Raw genomic sequence first — 25,448 nt, 5'->3', positions numbered from 1 at the left:
AATAAAATGTTAATTTTAATATTTTTGAATCAGTCTCGGAAAGTTTACTATGTCTTTAAATTAACATTTTATTTTTTTACAGTGTTTTTACTTGAGAATATATTATTTAAATATACTTATGATACATTAATTAATTAAAATTAAAAATAATGTACACATATGACGGTTAAAACAATCATTTCGAATATTTACTTGCGCGGTAAAGTAGTTTTCGTTCAAGATGCTTCGCACAAAGAACAGATCACGGCGATTCACGCGAGAACACACAATCATCGATCAGGCTGCCTATTTGCAGCATTAAGTCAACAGTGACATCGTCATTTCGGACCCTCGATTTAGATGCTCTCATTTAATCCCACAATGGACTTCCTTGCGCGCCAGACACCTCCTAGACGAGCTGCTCCTTCGCTTGGTCTTCCATGGATATTAATTAGTCGTCGCGATCCTGTTCTCGACTGCGCGGCGCAATAAAAAGTTTCGATGCTCTCGTCAGGACATGGTAACGAGAGAGATTATAAAATAGTGCTGTAAAAGCAAATACCCATGTGTATAGTATATGGATACAAAAATAATGCAGAAGGCAAATCGTTACCGTTTACGAAAGCATAATTTAAGGTGACGCGCAACAATAGGATTAAATCGCAAGAAAGGCCTCGTGAATAACCTAAAGTCTACAAGTCTATAATGCGGAGCTTTGTCTCTCTTTACTTCGTCCCTCCTTCTCTCGTCCGTTTCCATTCCCATTCGTGCAATAGTCGCGCTCACTTAGCGAAGTCTAAAGCTCCCGAAGCCCAAATGGCTAATTAGTTGCGGTAATTGGTTCGCGTTCGACAGTTCATGGACTTTACGAGCTCAAAGCTCACCGGGCCTCCAAGTATATACCAAGTAATGATCAAGCAGATTTAATTATTATGCCAAGCTCTCGAACATCGAGAATCGACTCACTTGCTAATTACTTTGAAAGAAGAATATAATATATGATATTAATCTCAATTTTTCACAAAGTTGAATTTCAAAAATTGTCGTCTTATAAGAAAAAATTTCAAATATTATATCAAAAGTATAGCTATAAAAAAACACATATCAATATGTAAATAAATATCTATATAAAATTCATATATTATCGTTTTAAATCAATCATGACAACTTGTTGTTAAAACGATATTTTTAAAACGATATTTACAACGATATTTTGAAGACATCGAGAGATGTCTTCAAGATTATAATATGAGATTAAAGAAGTGACACTATAATACACAGGTTCGAAAGATGTGAAATAATACAAGAACGAATTCTCGACGACTATCATCACATATCCGTTTTATGCATCTAGTCGTCCGAAGAGATCCGACAAGAAATATATATTCAATCGCGACGATTTATTCTCCGCGCGGCACAACGCGACAAGGCGCGCTCCGTACGCATGGTATGTGTATCTCAATATTTCTCCATCAACAAAACCGGGAAATATATCGGAACTTTTTCAATTCGATTCAACGAGCTTAGCAGACAAACTTGCGCGGCAGCGAAACTGGGCGCTGCATATCTCGCGAAATAAATAAAATGGGACCTGCTCGCGATCGCGGAATAAATGCAAAAAGTGTATCCACCACGTTTCCACCATCCATAAATGCAGCTGTTACCGTTAATCATTGCACCGTGTTCTCCGTCCAATCGTTCGCGCTTTATCCTATTCGTAAATTGCGATGCCTCACACGTATGATACTTTCATTGCTGCGTGATAATCTCATTTTCATATACCAGGACGTAAATTTGTGTGATCCTGATTTTAAGAAAGATAAATATTTCCAGTAAATACTAAATAACTAATAAAATCAAAAGCAAAAAACATTTTTTTTTTTCTATTATATTTCATTGTATTATGTATTATATTCTATCTTATTCTATTTTGTTCATTATCTGTTATGGTCTAATAAATAATAACAACAGATATTGAATCGAACAAGTTCTCACAAAATTTTGTTCAATTTGTTTTCGCTCAAAACAATTATACTTTATTAAAAATTTAAAGCAATATTTTATTGTTAGGAAAAAGTCAATTTTAGTTAATCAATTATAATTCACTAAGCCATTTTGTTTGTAATCTTATTGTCAGTTGTCGCATCGATCAATGTAACAAATATAAATTATTCGTCGAAATAGATGACAGAAATACATATCTCGGTTTCGTTTTCACAGTGTCAACTTATTATAGATAACTTCTCAGACTTTTAATAATCAAACGCAATATCTAATCTTCCAAATAATTACACTTTACTGTAAACATTAAATAAAGTGTTTCATTTTCAACTAAACAGTAACAATATAATCACAGCGTTTTCTAGAAAACACTAGACTTATATATTGTCATTCTGAATCCTTGAATTCCTGAACCTCTAACAACTCCCTCGATTCCATGTCCCTATTGGCCGATTGCTTCTAAATTCCAATCGACACCATTCTCTAACTGTGAATAATATCATGGTAAACTTAAAGCGTATTATTGTCTCCCGCGGGAGTCAGAAGTCCCAATCAACACCAATATCAATTCTGGCCATTGTAAACTCGATCGGCATTCGGGTAACTGTGCCGTAAATTACAAAACAACTTCTGTACATATTACGTTATTTTGTGTTAACGATATTTGTTGGCATTTTCGTTTACCGAACAAGTGACAGCAATAATATAATAATATAATTCCACACACACACACACACACACACACACACACACACACACACACACACACAAAACTTGTCAAAAAATATTACATATACTTAACTATACCTTACAGATCTGTAAGAAAATATTTTCCCGTCTCTACTGATAACTTCTTTACGAATTTCGATAACTCGATACTCGATAGGTATAGCTATCATCCGACAAAGAAAGTTTGATTTATTTAACGTTCGCGCTGTCAACGTAATCGGAGCTAAAGAGATAAGATAGGATAACTCAGTTGGGACTGTGATGAGGATGAAGAAGCGTTCAACGACCATACGCTACTCTGTTTTGGCGGTTAGGGTGCAGTCTGGGGAAGTGCAGTCCGGATCGATGGTCGGTCGTCTCACTTTTACAATTTCTCGCACACTCTCTCGCTCTCTCGCTGTCTGCCTCCTCTGTCCCGTTTATTTCTCTCTCGCTTCACTCGCTATCCTCATCGCAGTCACTGCGCTCTCTCTTTCTGCCCCTTTCTCGTTCTCTCCATTTCGCGCGCGCGCGCGCAAGTGCATTCACCCCGTGCATGCATCTCCTCCCGCGTGGTACCAGTTTCAACCAAAATGACGCATCGCACATGCGAGAGACGCGCACGCCCGCACGCACGCACGCACGCACGCACGCACGTTCCTCCCTCTTTCATTCGACGTCGCCCTGTTGATGATCGTTTTACCCCTAGGACGAGAATTTGCTCGCTTTAAACGCGAAACATTTACACACGACGCGACACCGAGAAGCAAGAGATCTCTTTTTATAGACGACGTGTAAATTGTCCCTCCGTCTATGGATACCGGAGGACGCGAAGCAACAGAAACGGCACGTCCCATTTTACCTTCACCAGCAAGATGGAAGATATCGACAGTTAAATAATAAAGAAAATGAAATATATCGCGCTGCAATCACCCAAGAAATTGCAATCTCGCGCGATCGTACGACGTAATACGGATAATACGGACGCTAAAAGTTACGTGCACGTCACGTTTTCGTTTAAGTCCGGAAGACTTAATGCTGAGAGCGGAGCGGCGAATTCCTTCTATTTCCGCGAAATAGAGCTGACTTTTGGATGGCGTTATTACAGTGCATTGTACATGTGCGCGGACAGAACGAGAATACATGGCGGACACCCTCGTACCGTATAATGAGCAGCACCGAGCAGCAGCGCTGTCTCTCTCTCTCTCTCTCTCTCTCTCTCTCTCTCTCTCTCTCTCTCTCTCTCTCTCCCCCTCCCCCCCCCACCCCTTCCTCTCCTTCTCTTTCTCTTTCGACTGCCCGTTCGCCAACGTACGCGAACCGTGAAAAGCAAGAAAGAGACAGAATGAGGGAGAGAAAAGGGAGGAAAAGCGGCGTAGCTGCTTGGTCCTTTATAAAGCGCGCTCAGCAATTACTATTGCGACAAGCGTAATGCGCGCTCCGGTCCACCTCCATGCCGTTTAAATCACCGGGCGACGTTCAAAAGGCAAACGTACGAGGTAAAAGAGAAGCGAAGAGAGACGGTAAACCTTTTAACGAGGGCAAAGAAGAGCAGACGAGCGCGAACGCGATCGAATACGACACGATTTATCGCGCCACAGCAAAGAAAACGTGTCGGTCGTTAAGAGCAGTAGGCATAATGGAGTTTACGTGAAATCTCCTCTCTTCGCTTTTCAATTATCGGCCAAATGTCAATCCAAAGATAATAATCATTACTGCCACGATTCATCTTGTTACGTCATTATCGACATGCGTTTAACATAATTTACTGCTAATAGATTTGTTGCTGAATTGTTAACATGAAATTGATAGTCATCATAGCGCAAATCGTATAATATCTATCAGAGAATTATCTGTGTCTGATGAACGATGTGTAATATACCGATCATTAATATCAAATATGGATTGTTGTAATCATCATTGTGCGTATCATGTATACCTTCTTTAATTTCTTAGAGATAGTAATTGAATTAATAATCATTTGTGTTTAATTACATTGAATTTGAATGAAGAATACAAATGGAAAAGGTAAAGAAGATAAACAAAACCGCGTTAGTGAAAGCAGTGCCCAGCGGAACGAAGTAAACATCGAACTTTCTTAGTTAAAGTCGGGCAAATTGTCGACGAGTCGGAGAACGACCAGGTAACTAGCAAAAAGGCACGAATAAGACAAACGGAATTGTAAGATGCTGTGAAGATACTAACGGTTGATTTAAACTGATTCTATACGGGTGGCGATTCAACAGTTTATTCGACGTTCTGTGACGTTCTCGCCACTGTTTGATCGTAACATTTGCCCAAACTTCCCCAACTATCTCGGAAATTGTTAGGAGAATCGAAACAGTCAAGTTTCTCACACGCTGCTTGCTAGAAAGAGGGTAAGAAAGAGTAAAGAGGGATGACCACATATAACGATACCTAAAATTAGTATGTGTAGCCGAGTAAAAAACTAAACTGCAATAATAAATCTATCAAAAATAAGCTTTTCTTTTGCATAATAAATATGTCACGCTTGGACAAGTTTTCAATAGTTTATTATGGATGTTATTTTTAAAAAACCGATGAACTCTTTAAGACTCATGAGTAGTCACCGCGGTCATATGGGATCGTAACGTCATACACGAGGAATATATAGATACACTGAAATTTTTTACATGCCATTTCTAAATAAAGAGAATTTGAGTGAAACAAAATAATGAGTCGCTTTAAAACAATTGTAAAAAACGTGAAGTTCGTTCATCAGCGCTTACTACTTATAATATATGCATAACCTATTTTCACTTTAAGTGCCTTTTACAACTAATTACTGACTGTCAGAGAGGTGAAGATAGCTTCAGTCTATTTTACAAATGTTTTAAAACTCGTCTCGTTATTTTTTTACCTAAATTCTTTTTATTTACAAACAGCATGCAAGAAACTTCAACGTGTCATTTCTCGCTTATGACGTCACGATCTAATAGCCGCAGTGATTACTCAAGAGACTTATATTTGAACATATCATTTCATGATCAAAGATGCGACTTCATCTGTCACTTTTGAATAAACAGAGTTAGGGCCATCACACACGAAATGACACGAGTTGCATAATCACAGCATAAAGCCGCTGGACCAATGAACATCCAATATAAAAACGCCATATCGATTTACATAAGATACTCATTGGTCCAGCAGCTTTATGCTGTGGTTATGCAGCTTATGTTATTTTTTTTGTGACGATCCTTACATACAAATCTTTAAGATGTTTAAAATGTCTTTAGCAGCTTCCATTGCAAGCTAGACATTTTTATTACGATTAGATTCGGTTAATGATTACCTTGTAGCATATTTCCGTTATTCTACGAACGTCAATCATAAGCGGAACGGACGACCATACATCACAACCACGATGACGACAACACTTTTAAAAGCCAGTGCGTGCCAATTAGACAGCTCGTAAACGCGCACTACACGACCGTGTCATTCACTGACTTACCTGCCGTTCTCGTTAAGCTCGCAGACGGGCTAATGATTCAACAGGTGTTGCGCGTCAGGACGAGCAAGTTCGGTGGCGGTACGGCACTTTTTTTCTTTTTTTTTTGTTCACGATATTGAAAGGACCGAGAACGTTGCCGATACGAAAACGGTCGACAAAGAGTCTGAAAAGCTTTTGAATAAGAATCACTCGCGAACGTGGCCAAATACAAATTCTTCGCGACGTTATATATAAATTTTTACCAACTCTACGAAATACTTGGAATAAGATAATAAAGTATTTACTAAAACGATTGTTTTTACACGAAGAACAGAATACTTAAAATTTATAATTATCTATTAATTATCTATTAGGAGTAACAAATAGAAGTAACGGTAAGAAATAATTGAGCGAATCGAATAATGATAGTAATATTGAAAACTTGCAGATATTATTTAAAAGAAGATACATAATATCAATATATATGAATGTATAAACAAATAATTTTTCCATTTTTCTTTTTCTCTTCCGAAAGTAAATAAATAAATATTATTTTTTGGAAAAAAATATGTAGAGAAATATATAGAGAAATTATATAGAGAAAAATATAGAGAAATATTATAAAGAACAGCTTTGTCCGAAACTTTTACGCCTGACACTTTACAATCCTTCCTTTTACAACTTTTCACTCTTCCATTCCTATTCTTCTTGATTTTGCTTCCGTCTCTTTGTAAACGAGACAGGGACCGAAAACTAGCAGTGAAACGTAAACATCATCTGATTGTAAAACCTCAGACATCAGCATCTGATCGTGAGTACTTTCGCATAATGTGCACATTGTGTCCTTTTTAATGCTCATGTCTGCACGAGAATGTGAGGAATAATTAAAGTTCAATGTAGTCTCTCGAAATCGTTCGTGTTCATTTCCCCCATCATAAGCTACATTCTGCTCATTTTAGTATTGCTAGCTTGACAGAGGTATAAGCTAGTTCGATACAATCATTACGACTCGTCCGGTTCTCCTGACTTGTGAGTAACTGAGACATATGGATTTTATTATTTATATTATTCGGTTTCTGTCTCGCGCATCAACGTGCACGCACTACCTCCCGTTCATCATTCCTCTCGATATCTGGAATTCACTCGGACGATTGTCGATCATGCATCATAAATACAACGCGAAAATGTAAAACAAATTAATGAGTTTCATTTAATTTTGGTCACAACGCGAGTTCGCTTTTATTATTAATCGGACTGCGGTTGCAATACGATTAATCAGTTCACCTGTCAATTACATATAATAACGCAATGCATGAGAACGACGAACGGAATTGCAATGTTAATAAACGATACTAATAGGCATTAATCTACTGAAACGGATAGAAAAACGATGCTACTAACCAACGACAGATTAATGCTTCGATTTTTAATTTCAATACGATATTAAGTTCAAAAGTTGAAGTTCAATCGCGTTTCCAAAGTTCGTCAAAATCATGTATTTCATCGTTGAATGACCACTATCAGGAAATTTACGTATTATTCATATACACACGCACACATAAACTTGTTGTGATAAAAAATTTTAAAGAGTTTACATATTAACTGGGAAAGTTTCTGGAATACGGAACATCTATTGTTGGATTTTCTCAAAAACTACTCGCATACATGGCAAGCATGGATATATATGTTTGTAACCGCATTATGTTGTTTACTTTTGTAAAGTTGTCATCCCATTTTCAAAATTTCAGTAATTAATAGAGTTTCGGCTTTTCTCTAAAAAGTTTTTATGTTGTTTTCCATTTTCCACTAGTCATGTGAAATTCAAAAGTTTTTCAGACAGATATTAAACATACTTTGCGCACATCATCATAAAATTGGATAAAAAATTAGTTTATAAATTGTACGAGGTGGTACAATTAAGAGATTATTAAATAGCCATTATTCTTATTAGTTTATAATAATAAATAAACAAAATGAGATTAATGAAACATCACTCTGCAAAAAATCTATTATTTTAATTACCAAAAAATATATTTATAAATCTATAAAAATAAATATTATATAAACATTAAAAATTTGATTGCATGGCTAATTATATTTTGTGATTTTTTTTTTCAATAATCCTCAGTTATTATTAAATGATCATCATTCCGAAAATATGTATCACTATAATAACCAAAGTAGCCATTTTTTGTATTTATTGCTACAAGTTTATACATATATGTATGTTTTAAATATTGTATACTAATATGTTAATAAAAATAATTTTTTTTATAATACAGTATTTCTTCTTTCATTATGTTCACTCTTTAAAAAAAAGACTTTTATTTAGTTCCAGCAACTAAACAATTATTACCTCGTATATATTCACACATACTACAACTTATATAATATCACATATAACTCTTCAACGACTGGCATTAGCATAGCAATGTGATTGAGCTTTGAGTAGAAATTCTTTTTTTTCTTTTTTTTTTTAGTGATATTTGAAAATGTCAACGTTCCGTAATTGTGAACTCTGATATTTGGGATAAATGCCTCAATAGGCTTAATGCCTCAATATTTGCAAAATATTGCGATAATTTTTTTAAATATTAAAATTGAACACATAGTCGCAAAAGCAGAAAAATATTCATTATTTTTGAAGAGAGAAATATAAGAAAAATAATGTATTGTGTGTCATGATTGTATACTACAGTATTTTATTTGTTTCCTTATTCTGAGAGTTAACTTATTTGTAAACATTCAAAAATAATGATGTTTTCAATTATTTTGTAATAATTAAGTATGATATAAAAATTATCGATTACAATGTTCGATTTTTCAAACTTTTGCTACCGTTTTGCAATTCAATGCTAACAATAAGTCAAATCAATTTACATATCGCGATATACAGATCATACGAAAGAACGAATTATTAATGAAATTATACAAAAGTGTTAAACGTTTGCACAAACTGCAAATCATGCCATTCGCACAGTCGCAGAGCCGTCTGATTGCATTCAATCGGTAACAAGGTCATTGGCTCTGCGCGAGACAAGCCTAATTGCGTTAAGCGCACTATTTTTTAGCACCACTCGAGCTCGAACACTTATAATACCGCACGACAAAATGAATCAACGACGACCCCATTATCGTTGTTAAACGGGAATTAATCGCCATGTATCGCTATAACGCGACACAGCGAATAGAATATGCAAATAAATCTCTTCATGTTTCAATCTAAAGCAAAAACTAATAATTCATCGAGTTAAAGGCATGAAATTCTCAATTCATAAACAACTGCATATTTAAAAAAAAAAACGCGTTAATGTTTAATATAAAAAAAAAATATTTATAAAAAGATTATTATAGAATCGCATATAACAATCACCATATTCTCTAAATCTTTTAGAATGAAATCTCACACACTTCAAAAGACTGAAAATTGAGTCTTGAAAAAAAGAGTAAAAATATTTTCATTCTTGAACAAGAGTGCCAGATTTTCACTCTTTATAGAAGAGAAAAATGAGATTTTTTTTTTTTTTGAAGTAAGATTTCACTCTTTTGAAATGAAAGTCACTCTAAGGATGAAGTCTCTTTCCAAAAAAAAAAAGAAGCGATTCCTTTGGAATGAATCTAACTCCAAAAGAATAAAATCTTATTCCAAAAGAGTAAAACTCTGCCACTCTTGTTCAAGAGTGAATAGTTTTTACTCTTTTTTCAAAACTAGCTCAATTTTCACTTCAAAAGATTTAGAGAATATATACAATTTATATGACTTTTCGACATATTCATACACAGCTGATAATATCGATATATCATTTTTTATTGTTCGTCAGTATTTACGCGATATGTATGTTTACTCACGTATAAATTCCCATTCGTCGATCCTTATCCCCAAGCTCTGCTTTCCGTGCGACGTGAAAAATCGTCTCGGTAATTGCCAGAGGGAAGCTCCGTTTCCGCGTTTCCTTTCACTCACGGGGCTCTCTGAGGGACAGAGTTCGTCGGGCTGAAAATAAAGATACGTATACTTTTAGACGAAAGTTCTCGTTCCGAGCATAGCCGGATAATTCACGTGCGAAGTGGATTGTTGAAAAATGTTATAAGGCACAAAAAAATTTTTCAAGTTTTCTTTCGAAACACTAATCGGTCAACCGAAATTTTCGTCTATGTGCTATTTGCAATGTGCAAAAAATTCACATAAAACGTTTAATTTTATTATATCTCTACTAATTACTTGATATATAAATTTATATAAAACTATTTTACCTACGTAATTTCGCCATTTTATTTGAGTTTTGTATATTCTCTGAAAAGTTTTACAGTGAATTTTATTCTAAAAAGTAAAACGTTACTCTAAAAATTGAAAATTGAGTTTTTCAAGATCAGTTCAATTTTCACTCTTTACAGCTAGAGTGAGATTCCATTTCAAAGAATTTAAAGAGTAGTTAGTTTCATTTTTATAACACATTAAATAAAAACGAAGGAAAAAAAATCTTTTATTGTATTAATGGGAATTCTGATTAAAAATAGACAAATCAGAATTTTCTGATTGTTTTTTTTTTCAAAATTTTTTTCTCATTGTATAAGTTTCATAATTTTCACAACGTCACCGATGTGAATTGACAATAAAATCAACACGACCTGAGGTGCATTCTTTATCGAGAAAGACAGCGAGGAATACTCACCAAGAATGTGATTCTTGATTACACTCGACGAAGAAGTCCATCGATTTATTACGAAGTTACGTCGTGAACGATCGTAAAACGAGAAAGAAATCTATTCCGTTGATGGAAGATAAACTCATTCAGTGTCACCTTCTCATGGGGAAGGAATATGAAGCAATAAGGAGTCAATATAAGTGAAAATCCCGGTGTTAATATGTGGCATATATAACCGAGTAAGAGGAATGCTTAATGGTCGGCCAACACGCGATCCCCTCAGGCCTTTTTCCTTTTTATTTTCTCCTCTTTCTCCCGATCTTCTCTCCCGATCTTCTCTGCTCCACACTCCTCTTCCTCCTCCTCCCGTTTTCACCCAGTTACTGATCCACCGTATTCGAAATTCATGAGCGCAGGAGATGAACCGCGAGAATAGCGGAATAAAAGTGCTCGGTACCTGTCCGGAATATATGAAACAGCACGTGGATTGGATGCTTCTTATGTGCACCGGTATACAATATTCATACACGCGCGTATTTATAAAGCTTTCTTAATCTAAATCAAATATTTGATTCAGATATTTGATAGAACACAAATACAATATATTATAATACAATTCATGATATCAAATTATATATCCAACTTGAATCATTTTTAATCATTATTATAGGTCGCCACTATTACTACTCGAGTCATTATAATTTACTAAAAAAGTAACAATTGAACAATTTAACTCAAACAATGTATTAAATTTGACTCAAATTTAATTTATTATTTATTAAACGAACATATGTTAATATTGGGTATTATTTACTTCGAAACTAACTGCAGAAATCGATTAATATATTATTTTATTAATATATTAATATATTTTATTAATATATGTGGAAGTTAAAAATAACAAAATTATCTAATCAAAAAATTAAGTTTTTTTCATTGCTCCTTTCATATCCAATCAAGGTGTCTTAATTAAATTAAATCTATTTTTAATGGATTTAATCGCCAGAACTTTTTCTGAAGTGCATGAAAAATTCTCTGAAACTTTTTAGAGACATAATGCCAGAGAACTCTATTTGCTCTATTGTTCTGAAAAATTTCGAAAACGAGCTATAAATTTCTTAAAGAAGAAGATTAATTAAGACGTATATGATTCATTTGACTTATTGTATTTTTGCGCAATACACTTTACGCGTTTCTGAATCGATTTATCTGTGCGAGTTTCACGCGCAAATCTCAATTCGCAGTTTTAGAGGAAAAGTTTGCGGATTGCTCTCCTCGCGCCTCTGGCAGTAGCTCGTTTATTGCGGCTCGATTCTCGCGATCGACCGTATGGCCGGCCGGCGGGGACGGCCACGCCTCGATTTCATTCACGGCAGCAAAATCGCGTTCAATTATTCATGCGGAATCTACGCGCCGCGCCTGCCTTCTCTTCCTCCGATTGAGTTTAAGTTGCGAAAAAGCGAGAAACGGCGCGGCGTACAATCATGCGGAAATGAATATCTCTTCAAGTAACATTGGATCGAAATCGATTTTTCGCATATAAAAGAAGCTAAACCGATATGTACAAGATGAGCCAAAAATTTGGATACAGAATATCTTATAAACAAAACATTTTTCAGAAAAATGTTTCATATAAAAGTTGTAGAATTTCAACAATGCAAACGGAGATACTTATTTAACCTTGAGTGTAAGAATTCCCAAGGTCAACCTTAAAATTTTAAATAGGAACTTCTATTTACTTTTATTCAATATTATTATAGCTGACGTCGAGATCTTTTTAGAACACTGTAATAAAACTCCCTTTGGTTAAGCATTTTTCGAGCATTTTATGAATTGACAAAGTTCAAATGTCGCCGGCATTAGCATTATTAAAATTGACCTTTTGAGAGCTCCTCTTACACTCAGAATCAAATCAAAAGTATTCTCGTTTGATGCATTGTTGAAACCTTACACCCTTTTGTGTGAAACATTTTCCTCAAAAACATTTTTTTTAAATAAATGTTTCATATAAAAGCTGTATAGTTTCAAAGCTGATCGACTGTACCCAGATTTTTGGGTACACCCTAATACAGATTTAACGTATATATACGTAAACAGTTTAAACGAGTACAAAAACATCAGTATCGCTAACATATCTACTCTCTGTGATATAGATCACTAATAGGTTTATCAAATAAAAATATACACAAAATCCTACAAGAGGAGAGCTCAAAAATATTGCTTCGAGATCACTGAGCATCAAAAGATTAAATCATGATAGATCGAATACTCTGAGAATAATTACAATAATTCTCTCTCTCTCTCTCTCTCTCTCTCTCCTTCTCTCTTCTTCCCCCTCTCTCTGTTCCACTCCTTCTCTCTTCCTCTTTCTCTCTGAATCCGTTCGGCGGAAAGGAAAGCTGAGCACGCCGCGCACCGACATCGTTTCACCGCCGCGAAACTGGGACGGGGTTTTACGGGCGGTTATTTACGATCGAGGTTATGAGAAAGGCGGGGGCCGTACTGCCGCCTTCTCAACCCACACTCCTTCGCGAAATCTGCAAAAGGGTTGTACCGTCCGTCGAATGCAAATTACGCGATTTAAGTTGCCTGAGATTCCGGTCGGATAACAATCAACGCGCTCGAACCTGCCGCGCTTTTATCGGAACACGAACGAAGGAAACGTACAAGCTGAATCACAAAACTTCAAAGAGACCGAAATGATAATTCATAACCATCAGCTAAATTTGCCGCGCGAAATGTCACGTATCTGTGAGTGTTTTCCATTAATTAGTGACACAAATCTTAGCATGAATAACAAAAACGACACAAGTATCATTCTGTTTTTGTTGTTCATGCTAGGAAAGATAGAGAACGAGTGTGTTTACTAATCTCATTTTAAAAAATTCCCTAAGGATTCTAAAAGTATTCTAAAGGTATTTTTGAAGATATTCCCAGTATTTTGAAGGTATTTTTGTTTAAAACTATCTAACTATTTCTAAAGATTAGACATTTTTTTATGCAACTTTGAAATAAATTAAAATGCAACACGAACTATTTAAAAATTAGTTGAAAATAATTCCAAGATAAATCTATCATTTTCTACAATTGGAAGGAGCAAAACCTATAAAATAATAAAAAGAACGTTCATTACAACATAATTCAATGAATTTAATATTCTATTCTGAGTCTTCTGTTATCACTCTCTAATATATATACAATATATATACCAGATATCTATATATATATATATATATACATTTGAATATGGATGTGTATCATATTTATTAACTGATTGTCAATAATATTTTGCATTATGAATGAAAAATGATTAAAGAAACAATGTTTTCAGAAAGAGACAGAATTTAAATTTAAAAGAAAAATTCCAAAAATTTTCCGTCACAATAATTCCTTAAAAATTCCTTAAAAATTTCTGATTTTCAAAAGTAAAAAATAAGTCAAAAGTAATAAATAATCTAGAATAGAAATATTCCAGATTTTCTAGGTAAACCTTAACGATGTTTACGTTGACTCGTGACACTAAATAAAAAACATATTTCATAAAAAAAAAAAAAGAATATCGCGAGGAATGGAATAGTAACCACTGGTTCGTGATTACGCGACAAACGTCAGGCGCACTCTCTCTCTCTCTCTCTCTCTCTCTCTCTCTCTCTCTCTCTCTCTCTCTCTCTCTCACGCGCGCGCGCGCACGCACACAGTGACCAATACGATACGCCCCGGAGATATTGGAAATAAAATACATCGTTCAATTACAGTTAGTCGATCCCAATTGATGGAAATGCGAGAGCGGCTCGCGACAGCGCAAACGCATTCTCTCGACGGTGCATACCAAATTTAGCAAATTTGAATCGCGAATACCGTCAATAGTGTAATGCACATGAACACGCAACACAAATAACCAGTTTGAAAATTCCATCGGCAATACTGGACTGAATGTGCTAAAACACAGCATGTCCAGAAATTATGAAATCAAAGTGCTCCGCTGGGTATAGTTCGATGAGGTCGATGTGGCCTTGTACCTGACGAACTTTAATATAACGCGCCAGCACGCTCCAGGCTACCATGTACGAAATCGCTTCGTTATCAAAATGCAGAGATGAATTGTCAGGCAACGGGACATACTCGTTCGAGATACGACGAGCGTAATTTCACGGAGGAAGGCGATCGACCGTCTAGCGATTCCGCTGTCGGGTCAGCGACCTCGTAATCTCCAAGCAGTTCAAGGTCGCGACAGAACTCGGCGCCGAGTAGTATCGCTTTCGATTGTCGTCCGGTTGTGAGTCCACGTCGATTCCGACGGAAATGGATGGGACGTCCGAAGGTGAGGGTCATTGCTCGACATTGGAAATCGATTTGGCGAGATTGCTATCGCACCGAGATTATGTAACGAATGATGACCAGTTAAGAATTTATTCGCGCAATACCGAGGAAAATTCCTCGGTAATTCACATTGTAGAATTAAAACATCTCGTTAATGCGATTGTTGTAATGTCTAGTTGTAATGTCTATGTGTGGAATCCACCTAAATGTATCGATAATAAAAGGTGACACAGGCAAACCAGCACGTCGCATTTTAATGACTCAATTTTCCCTCAACAATAATTGTCGAATTATACAGTAATTATGCTACAAACAACTAAGTTTTCGGAACGTAAACACATAATGAATATTTCTAATGCGAATGGATAATAGGTCGTGCGCTGCCGCTCTATGTAAACAAATTAAATAATCTCTAATTGAATTACACATACGTCCACAATGCTAACGCAACGTGGTACAATTACCGCATTGCCCTGCTATAATAGAACGCATTTATTTCTCGTAAACAACAGTGCGCAGTGATAATCGCGAGCGAACCACAAAAAAAAACATACGCGGCTGAACGTGTTTTCGAGATCCGACTGTTCCGAGAGGGAGAGAAAAGCATTTTAACAACAGAGCCAGTTAAAAGAGGTTAGCGCGAGAGGAAACGCACGGGATGGCGAAGAGCACCGGCTGCTGCTGTATAATCCCCGAGGCCGGTACTAGCTGGCATAGAGCCAACGCCAGCATCCGTTCCACAAATGTCGCTAAATATACACCTAACCGTTCCTAAACAGAATGCAAAACTTAGCCGATAGCATGCAGATTGTAAAAGTCGACGGATGTGATGATCGCGTCGAGACAAGATAGCTAATATTCGCTCGATAATTCGGTACACAATCGCTCCCGGCACACAATTCTTTTTTATTCTTACCTCGAAGTTATATGAATTAACACAAGTTCAAAGGGACAGCTAAGCATCTTTGTGGTATTTACGCAACCTAATTTCATATATGTAGAGCAGAATAAGTAGAGCCGCCTCGATAAATCAATAATCCGATACAAATCAAAAAAAGAAGCAGCGATCACTTATGCGATTATTTGTTATTTCAATCAAACTTATGTTATTTCAACCTCTGGACAGAACCATTTTGTGCATCCGTACACTTAACTTTACTCGCTTAACTTTATAGTCACTGCTTTATTTTATTTTGTAATTGATGCACAAATAAATTAAATTAAGTTAAACAAAATATAAGTCAATTGAAAGATATTAAAAATGAAATAAACAAAAATCGAACAAACACATCAAAGGAAATACAAGATGTAATATAAAATACGATATGTGATATGTAAGAGGAAAAGAGTGATCTGCAGAATGAGTATATAATAACACACCGTCATAAATAACCGCAGTAATGTGACGAAAGATAATCGGCCATCGTTATCGTCGGCCGATAACTCCACAACCGGCGACATCGTCAGCATTTACACACACACACACACACACACACACACACACCACACACACACACACACACACACACACACACCACACACACACAAGCATACGCAAGCATTTACAACATATATAAGCGATATACAATACACACGTAAATTACGCGGCTAGCGCGCCGTTTGTGCGCGTGGACCTGCTATTGATTCAAGACTCGCACGATGTAATTCCGGTTTGCGACACGTCCTCCTCTGTTGTATGAGTCAACTAAACCCAGCATACATCGGGAAAGCTTCTGAGTAATATACCAAAGATAATCAAGCGAATTTAATAGACGAATGACTGGAGTTGTTAATTCAATTTGATAAAATTGATTCAGTCAAAAGAAGAAGAAAGAAGCTCGTTAAAGAAATTCATTTATAATTTCGAACATTGAATGGTAATAAAAATGAACGTTTTTAAAATACGTTTATTTTGTTTTCATTTTTTACATAAATGATAGACAAAAATCCTGATTCTGCTCATAATTTATTAGCTTTATTTTATTTTTATTTTTTTAGTAAATTAGATAACAATTTTTCTAATCAAATAATAAGAATTATAATATATTTCCAAGACTTAATATGAAAATATTTATATACCAGCATGTCTATATATCTACGTATACATACATTGACGCATATGAACGGAATCTTTTCTCCATTCCACAACAAATAGCGTCATTAATATCGGCTTTATCGCCACGCGGTAGACGACATAAAAAGAGGGATCGTTCCACGACTCGATCTTAACTGACTCGCCACAAACTCCGTAACGACGTGACTTTAAAACTAAGTTTAACCGGCACATTGTATGTAAATGATGAGCAGATATATATACAACAGACGATACTATGTATTAGATAAAATGAGATACGAGTAAGGTAAGCAGATGTAATTAATCGAAGAAAAATTCTCGTTCAGTCAATTTTCGCGCTCTCGTAAATAAAATTAACTCGACAAGTATATTTATTCAAATGTTAAAATAAAAATTTATAATGAATATTATAAATATTATGAATATTATAAATATATATTTTATATATATATATTATTTTATTTAATGAAGCGCTCTTATAAAAAGGTTATTGTACCAATGAAAAGAATATAATTTCCTGTCTGTATCTACAAAACAGTATTTAAACAAAGTAGAGTACTTCTAAAACCATATATGAATATTAGAAAAGGAAAGCCTTAAACGGTTTAAGCTTTAGTCCTTAAATAATTCAGTGTGTAAATTTATATACATATTCATTATTCAATCTTGCAAACTGCGCGCCGAATATATAATTTTCAGTCTTGAAACGCAATCCTAACAGAACTATAGAGTAGTAATATCACTTAAATTAAATTAATAAGTAATTTAATAATATTGACATTTTAGAAAAATATTCGTAATTTGACGCTAATAAACATATCTATAAAATAGATTGCGCGAAGATGTATAATAACAATTATTATCCTAATTTAATTGTTTAGTAATCTTTAATTAATTATACGCGAAAATACTCACTACTTAAACAAAATGACTAGGATGACCCTCGTGACTAATTAAAAGTTAATGTTACCTTCTGTTGTAATCGTCGCTTCGTCAAACATGTGATGTTGAAGTAATTTCAAAGTTTACGAGAGCATATAAAGGGTTTAGCGTCTGCGCTAAATGTCATTGCGCAGCTAAAGGCTGAAGCGCAACAATTTAAGGACGACAAAACAAGAATTTAAGAGGCGGTAGTTTTTCGAGAGCGTTGACGTCGCGCGGAATCGTCATCCACCAACAGAGTGATACCGTACACGCTTCCATGACGTTCAACGAACGACCGAAAGAAACCAGCGGAACGAAACGCGTAAGCGAGAAGAAGCACAGATGAGAGGAGTGAGAGGAGAATGAAAGACGAGACGAGAGCGAACAAGAGAAAGAGAGATGACTCACGTAACTACGCCGGATCTACCTGAAGATTATAGTCGGCGAGATACTCATGGTCAACCAGAACCATAGTCATTCCCTCCTTCTCTGTTTCTCTCTGCTTCTCTCTTTTTCATGCTCGTCAGATCTCTGTATCTCTACCATGCGTCCACACACAAAAAGAAAAAAAGAACTTCGTCGAAATCGTGCGGAGAAACGTGGGCGAAGCAGAATGGATAGAAGGACGATAGAGCTAGATAGCATACGAGAAAGAGAAACCGAGAGACAGATAAGGATAGATCAAGAACAGACAGTACCGAAATATCAACGACCGCGAAACAAACGTCGTCGACCGGGCGTCCTCGCTCTCTTTCTTTCTCTCTCTTTCTCACTCTTTCTTTGTCACATCTTTCTGACTCCCGCCATGCTCGAACAGACGTGCCCGAAACAGACGTTTTTTCCGCCTTGTCCAGGATTTATGTCGACCGATCGTGGGCAGAAAGCGGCGAGGGTGCTGACAAAGAGAAGTGAGTAGTGAGTCGCGGCGACGAAAACACGAGAGAAAACGGCGGGTACATAACGACGTCATGATGCACGACGACGACAACGACTCTTTTCTCTTTCTCTTTTGTTCCGCGAATAGGCCGAGAAGAATGTCTCATTTAAGCTAAACGACCGCACACGTTTACAATTGTTACACCTCCCAGAGATAGGACGTCGCTTTCGCTCGAGAATCGAGACAACGCGAAAGCGAGAAAACTTTGCGGGATCAGTGATCTTTGCGCGAGAACACAGAGATCATGATTACGAGTATCTTCTGCTTCCCGCCGTGACATCATTACGTTGATAATAACAGAAATCACACAAAAGGTTAAACGTTCTCGGTGAAAAATAAAATCGTTACGGAGAGACAGTTATTATCAGAATTTAATTTGCTTTAATGATGCATTATTGTCTACTGAAATAATGCGCTTTAGTAACTTTCCAGGATTAGATTAAATATTATCTTGGAAAAAAAAGAGATTAATTTTCAGATTAATTTCAGATATTATGTATATAGATAAAAATAAACTACACACTCTCTGTGTGTGTGTGTGTGTGTGTGTGTGTGTGCGCGCGCGCGCGCGCGCGCGTAAAGTCTCTCTTTCAATTTATTAAAATTTAACTCGTTAAAAATTAAGTACCTGCAAAGATCCAGCGACACAATTTCTAGATTCAAATTAAATTACTGCTATACTTAAATGCAATATATGTTAAGTCCGATTAATATTAATTTGATTTAACCAAAGTAACTTAATAATTAATAATCTATTAATAATATAAATTAATAGAAAAACGAGTAAGTAGATATTATACACATAGTTTATTCATACGATTCAAGTAAACATAAAAAAAAACATTAAAAAACATTTCGTATTTATACTTAGTCTTTTTTAACTAGTATATAAAGCAATAATATGTATATAAACATACATTTGAAAAATTAATCTAATAAAATTCAAATTCATATCTAAAGTTAAAATAATCAGGTTCTAAATGTTCTGTATAAAAATTACAAAAAAGTCAATAAGAGATTATATCAAAACCTGTTACGTTTTTTTTTTGCTTTAATCTATTTACGAATTGAAGAAGATTTCGAATTAAAGAATTCCTTGACATTCAAAAACAGATGACCGACATCGGATGTCTCGGACATTCACTCGACGCCATCGAATCGTTACGGTTATGATCGTGCCTCTAATCGTGACCGTAAATCATGTCTCTTGCGCGCCGACAGCCGGGGGAGTTCATTGCGATTGCGAAATGACGTGATGCGCAACGACGAAACGCTCGTGAACGAGAGCGTACGATATACCGAGCGGCGCGCTTCGACTCCAAAGGCGATGTCAGGGTCACGTACATTTTATGCGAAGATACATCTGATCGAATGACGAAGCCTGAAGAACGTATCGTTTGGAGAACACCTGAATTAATAACAAGTATCGGAAGCAGAATACAGATATCGGATATACATATCTGTAACATCTGCACTGCAAATTCAAATGTGTAAAAAGTGACTACAAAATATGTATGTGATTAATTTTCGATACGATACTATATTAAATGTCTAAATATGTAAATCTATTTGTGTGTGTGTGTGTGTGTGTGTGTGTATGCAATATATTATTTTTACACGTAAAACCAATCACACATGTATATATCGTAGTCACTTTCTGCACACTGTAAATTTGCAATGTACCGTCGCGTTAATGAACATGTAAAATAGCATCCGGCTTTTATCTCTTTAGATAGATTAAATTAAATAAACTAACTTCTTTTTTTATCCTTTTTTAAATATACTTTCATTCAATAATAATTACGTAATCAAATTTGAACTTTCAAATGGTATGCCAAGTCATGTTTCCTTTAATTCCGATCGAATTGCAATAATAATTTATATTAAACGGGAACTGTATCTGACACACACACACACACACACACAATTCGCTATTCCTTCTCAGACTGCAAATACACCCGTTAAACGGTGAATAAATAAATTTATTGAAATAACTTATTGTTAAAATTAATTAAAATTAGCTCGATGTACAAAGTGATAATATCCACTCAGTCACACGTGTGCATATCGAAATTAAAATATCAATAATCGAATTAATTTCTCTTTTATACTTTTTTATACGCTGTAACGCTACACACATTCCAGTCGACTACGTTTTTACACATCTCGATTCTCAGAAATTCGATGACGCAAAAAGAAATTAAACGTGGCTCGTGTAACATCGTTTTATGTAGCACGAACGCGCATAAAATTAACAAGTCGATCCTTTGCCCGTCGGAAAAGAAACTATTTAGGAAGTGGTAGGCGAATATGCACCTGTGATTTCATTGAGCAGCCATCGTGCCACATATCGTTACCCATATAACTTTCTATCTGTCAAATTATCGGAGTTATTAAAAAGAGATCATTTGGCGCATCGATGCAGATGATGTGAAAACTTAACACTAGAAATATAAACGTTTCTTACACACTAAAAGAACCAAGCGAATAAATTACTATGAAAATAAAGAAAATGATGAAAAACCAAATATTGTATCAGTATAAAAAATTATTAAAAGTCAAAATACTTCATTTAAATTTCAAAATACTTCTTCCTTTTACACAAGAAATATAATTAATCTAAAAAATAGAAATAATGATCACTCGATACTTCTTCAATGTTAACACGATAGTCTATAAAACCGCTCAAAATTATTACTCAAAGTCAGAAACAGTCAATCCTATAAATGACAAGTATAAATGATAATATGTAGCATCCCGAGTTGCATCACATATTATTTATTTATTCTATAAATCTATAAAAAATAAATATATCGTAAATATTCTTAATAGTTATTTAAACTATCTAAAATAAATTTAAAAATAGTCACTCGTTGTACTGTGAAACTATTTCTCAACAGTTTACGGAACAAAAATTATAAAACGTTTCATAAATAACATGGGAGGGGGGGAGGGGTGGATAACTGGGATAAGAGAATAGATACAAAATTAATTTCAGTCACGTATCTACCCAATGATTTCCAATCAACATTCGACGTCAAATCCGGCGTCAGATAGAAATGAGTTATCTCACGGCCAATCTTTTTTTCGAGAGCGCTTAATTCGACGCAAATTTCCGGCGAACGAATGCAACGAGATTACAGACGCGACAATCGCTTGTATAATTGATTCGGACGCGTTCACCCGCGAACGATCTCATTTCTCTCTTAACAAGCGTCATTGTTACATCTGCTCTCGTTCGACCTGAATGCAGAGGAGCCGATTCCCAGTTGTTTGTCAGTGTGTCAAGGTCGTCGGTGCGAAGAATGCGCAAGATCTCAATCGAAATCATGATTCACTGATTTTAAGTAATCCCTTCTCTTCCTTAACAATCATCAGGACCGTGGCGTTTCGTTAAAACTCGCTTCATAAATATGGATAAAGAAACTCGCGAGAAATTTGCATATGCGGTATTGAGTACTAATGAAGGTTTCTTATGAAAAATACAGAGCACATCGAGAGAGTTTACAATTTTATTTTCATTTTTTCAATTTTATTTTCAAAACAGGCTTTTTGCTTGATTCCGTCTTTCTCAAGAATCCATCACATTATATTATATGTATTTCTATGTTTGATATAACAATTGGTATAACAATTCTCTGGATTCGCGATCGCAACGGGCTTCTCTACGCTTAGGAAGTGCCGCGCAATCCGGATTCTCATTAAGATAAGCGGATAGTATGTGTGATTTAAAATCGTGATCAAGCAAAATCGACGGTACTTTTAATGTTTTAATTGCCGGAGGAGATGCGCGCAATCGTCGCGCCGTCACATCATGTGTGATCACTCCTCGTGCTAATTCATTGTTCTGAGTGACTCTCATACGTTCACAAGATCGAAAAGCAGATTTCGTTCCCATGACTCTGCATCGTATCGCTATACGACAAGGCAGTAACACACGAGTAACACGAACAGAATTTCATTGGCTTCATCTTCTTCAACGAGATGAATTTCGATATATTTAAACATTTGTGTTTCACAGTTAAGCAGTTTGATAAATATTGTATAACGTATTCGCTGATTTTCAGCATTTTAACATAATCTAAATTTATCGAAAGACTTTAAAGAAAGATTAAAATAAAAATTATCTGCAAATCGAAACATATAAGATACATACAAATATGGTTTGTATTTCACTAAAGAAATCTTCTTAATTTACGTAATCAAGCAAGACAAATATTTTTGCGAATATAAAAATTGAGATATTCCCAACGTCAAATTTATAATATAAAATAATCGCGAAGAAAAACTTAGCAAAACACTATTTGTAATTATTGATTACTTGCAATTCTATGTTGAGTTGGATTTAACATAATGCGTTGCGATAACTTATTGCAATTCAGCGAAGATTTGAATCTGCATACAATTATAATCAACAAACTATATTCTTAAGATTTTCATAAATTCTTTCACAATAAACATTTTTTTTATTCATAAGAAAACATTTGATTTACGAGATTGTAAAAGGTTAAGATAAAAAAAAAATTATTAAAATCGTCAGCAAATCCGAATTGAAGTCTTCATATTGATGACCTTGACACACCTAGCAAATTGCTGAAAATCAATCTTTGCACATGCAGATTCAAGTTTACCGAGATTTCATAAAGAGAGTAATTCGGATTATTGCAATCTTGAAGCATTTCAACGAGAAAAGTAGTCGAGTGTTCCAGACGTAATTAAGTGGTTTCGCGCATCGCTTAGCGTTGTAACGTTAATAAGATCATTACCATAAATGAAATTCGTTCGACGTATTTCGTATGCTCGTACGAATTTCGTCATCTGAGTGTGGCGGGAATAATTGGCGACGATGCAGCTGACAACAAATTTGGTAAAGAGCGCACGTGTTGTTCGCGGTGTAGATATAATCTTTTTTACCGCGGCTACCGGGATATAATTGACCGACAGAGGGGTAGTCGACTCTCGACGGACGAAAAAGGTCAGGGGTGATCCATTTCAGCGGCGGTGGAGTTCATTAATGATATTAAGCGTGCGCGCGCGAACGACCGCGTTAAAACACGTGCAGATCTCACCTTCGTTACTTTTATCCTTATCGTTTTACATTATTTCCTTTTTCCTGTTCCATTTTCCTTATCTTCCTGCATATAACATCTCTCTCGAAGATTAAATTGTTAAACGTAATATTTAAACAATAACAATTTAACAAATTAGTTTGTAACAACACTATTCTCTTACTGACGTTTCAATTTTTATTATTATTAAAATTCATATATTCGAAATTAATTATAACACAATAATTAGATAAACTAGTTATTTTTTCGATTTATATGAAAATACATTGTTTCAATAACATGATAAGACACGAAAAGACAGAGAAATATGTCATGAAAACTCGTGTACTTCACGGTGTTACAGGATTGCCAGTGAAATCCTCAGCTGGACGGTTGCCAGCCAACCTAGCCAGAGCGAACCGACGACTGAAACCAATCTACCGGATTATAAGTTACTCTCTTTCTAGACATGCGGCGAAGTCACGTCGCTGTTTATATATATCTGAAACCGGAAGACAATTCCCGCCCACTGACATTTTAATAAAGAGAGATCCTGATTATATATAGTACTAAGCAATGTCAGAAGTAGACTATATTATCCGCTTTTCTTTTGCTATTTGAATATAATTTCTCTAAAGAAAAATTTCCAACTAATACAAATGAATTTAGTATACAATATGATAGAAGAATGCTTCGTTTAAAAACAATTTTGTTACAGATATTTCAGAGAAACATTAAAATATATTAACCTCAAATATATGAAAATTATAATAATATATAACAAAAATAAATTGATTTATCCCTGTTGTAATTACATATAATGGAATTAGAGTAGTGTATGTGCAGCAACAACTATTATATGTCTGCAATTTTCTCTTTTCCAATCGAGAAATTAGAAATTACAAAAATCAGGTCGAAAGTCAAATAAATTTTTTTCGCGAAAAGGAAATGTTGATCGAATGCAAATTTTCTTTGGAACGTAGCCGGATCTATCTGGAATTATGATATACAAGATTATAATCAAGGAGAGAAACTCACAATTCATATACAAAGAAAGAAACTCGCAATCGCATTAAGATAACTGAGAACGAAGCTATTGATGTCTCTAGAACTTGAGAAACATCTCGTTATTCAGGATAGCTTGTCGAGTCAATCTTTTTGTTTGCGAACACGTAGTTTCAATATACTTCAGTCTGTGCATATCTCAATTCAATATCTTTGAGATATTAGGTGTACAACTTTGCTTCCGCCGTAGATGGCTATAGATGGCTTTAGCGGTAAGTGATGGTCGAAATAAATAGATCATAGATGTCATACAATAAACTTGGGCATCTGTCAACATAACCCCATAGAAACATTA

General features: G+C 35.2%; 1 protein-coding gene across 2 annotated transcripts in view; it reads right to left on the bottom strand.

The window, feature by feature from the left end:
* LOC108693778 overlaps positions 1 to 25,448 on the bottom strand; it is a 206,720-nt gene that overhangs the window by 128,311 nt on the left and 52,961 nt on the right. Inside the window, exons 1-2 of one of the 2 annotated variants that reach the window (XM_018202915.1) lie at positions 10,813 to 10,845; positions 9,989 to 10,133 (exon numbers count right to left, since the gene is read on the bottom strand). The gene's annotated coding sequence lies outside the window, so the exon portion shown is untranslated. Of the gene's footprint in view, positions 1 to 9,988; positions 10,134 to 10,812; positions 10,846 to 25,448 lie in introns of those variants that run through there. The other variant, XM_018202914.1, reaches the window with a different exon arrangement.

The sequence above is a fragment of the Atta colombica genome, unplaced genomic scaffold, assembly GCF_001594045.1.
Source record: "Atta colombica isolate Treedump-2 unplaced genomic scaffold, Acol1.0 scaffold97, whole genome shotgun sequence".
In the NCBI taxonomy this organism is placed as follows: Eukaryota; Metazoa; Arthropoda; class Insecta; order Hymenoptera; family Formicidae; genus Atta; species Atta colombica.
The sequence above is the reverse complement of the archived record's forward strand: the minus strand, read 5'-3'. Positions and strand labels throughout refer to the sequence as shown.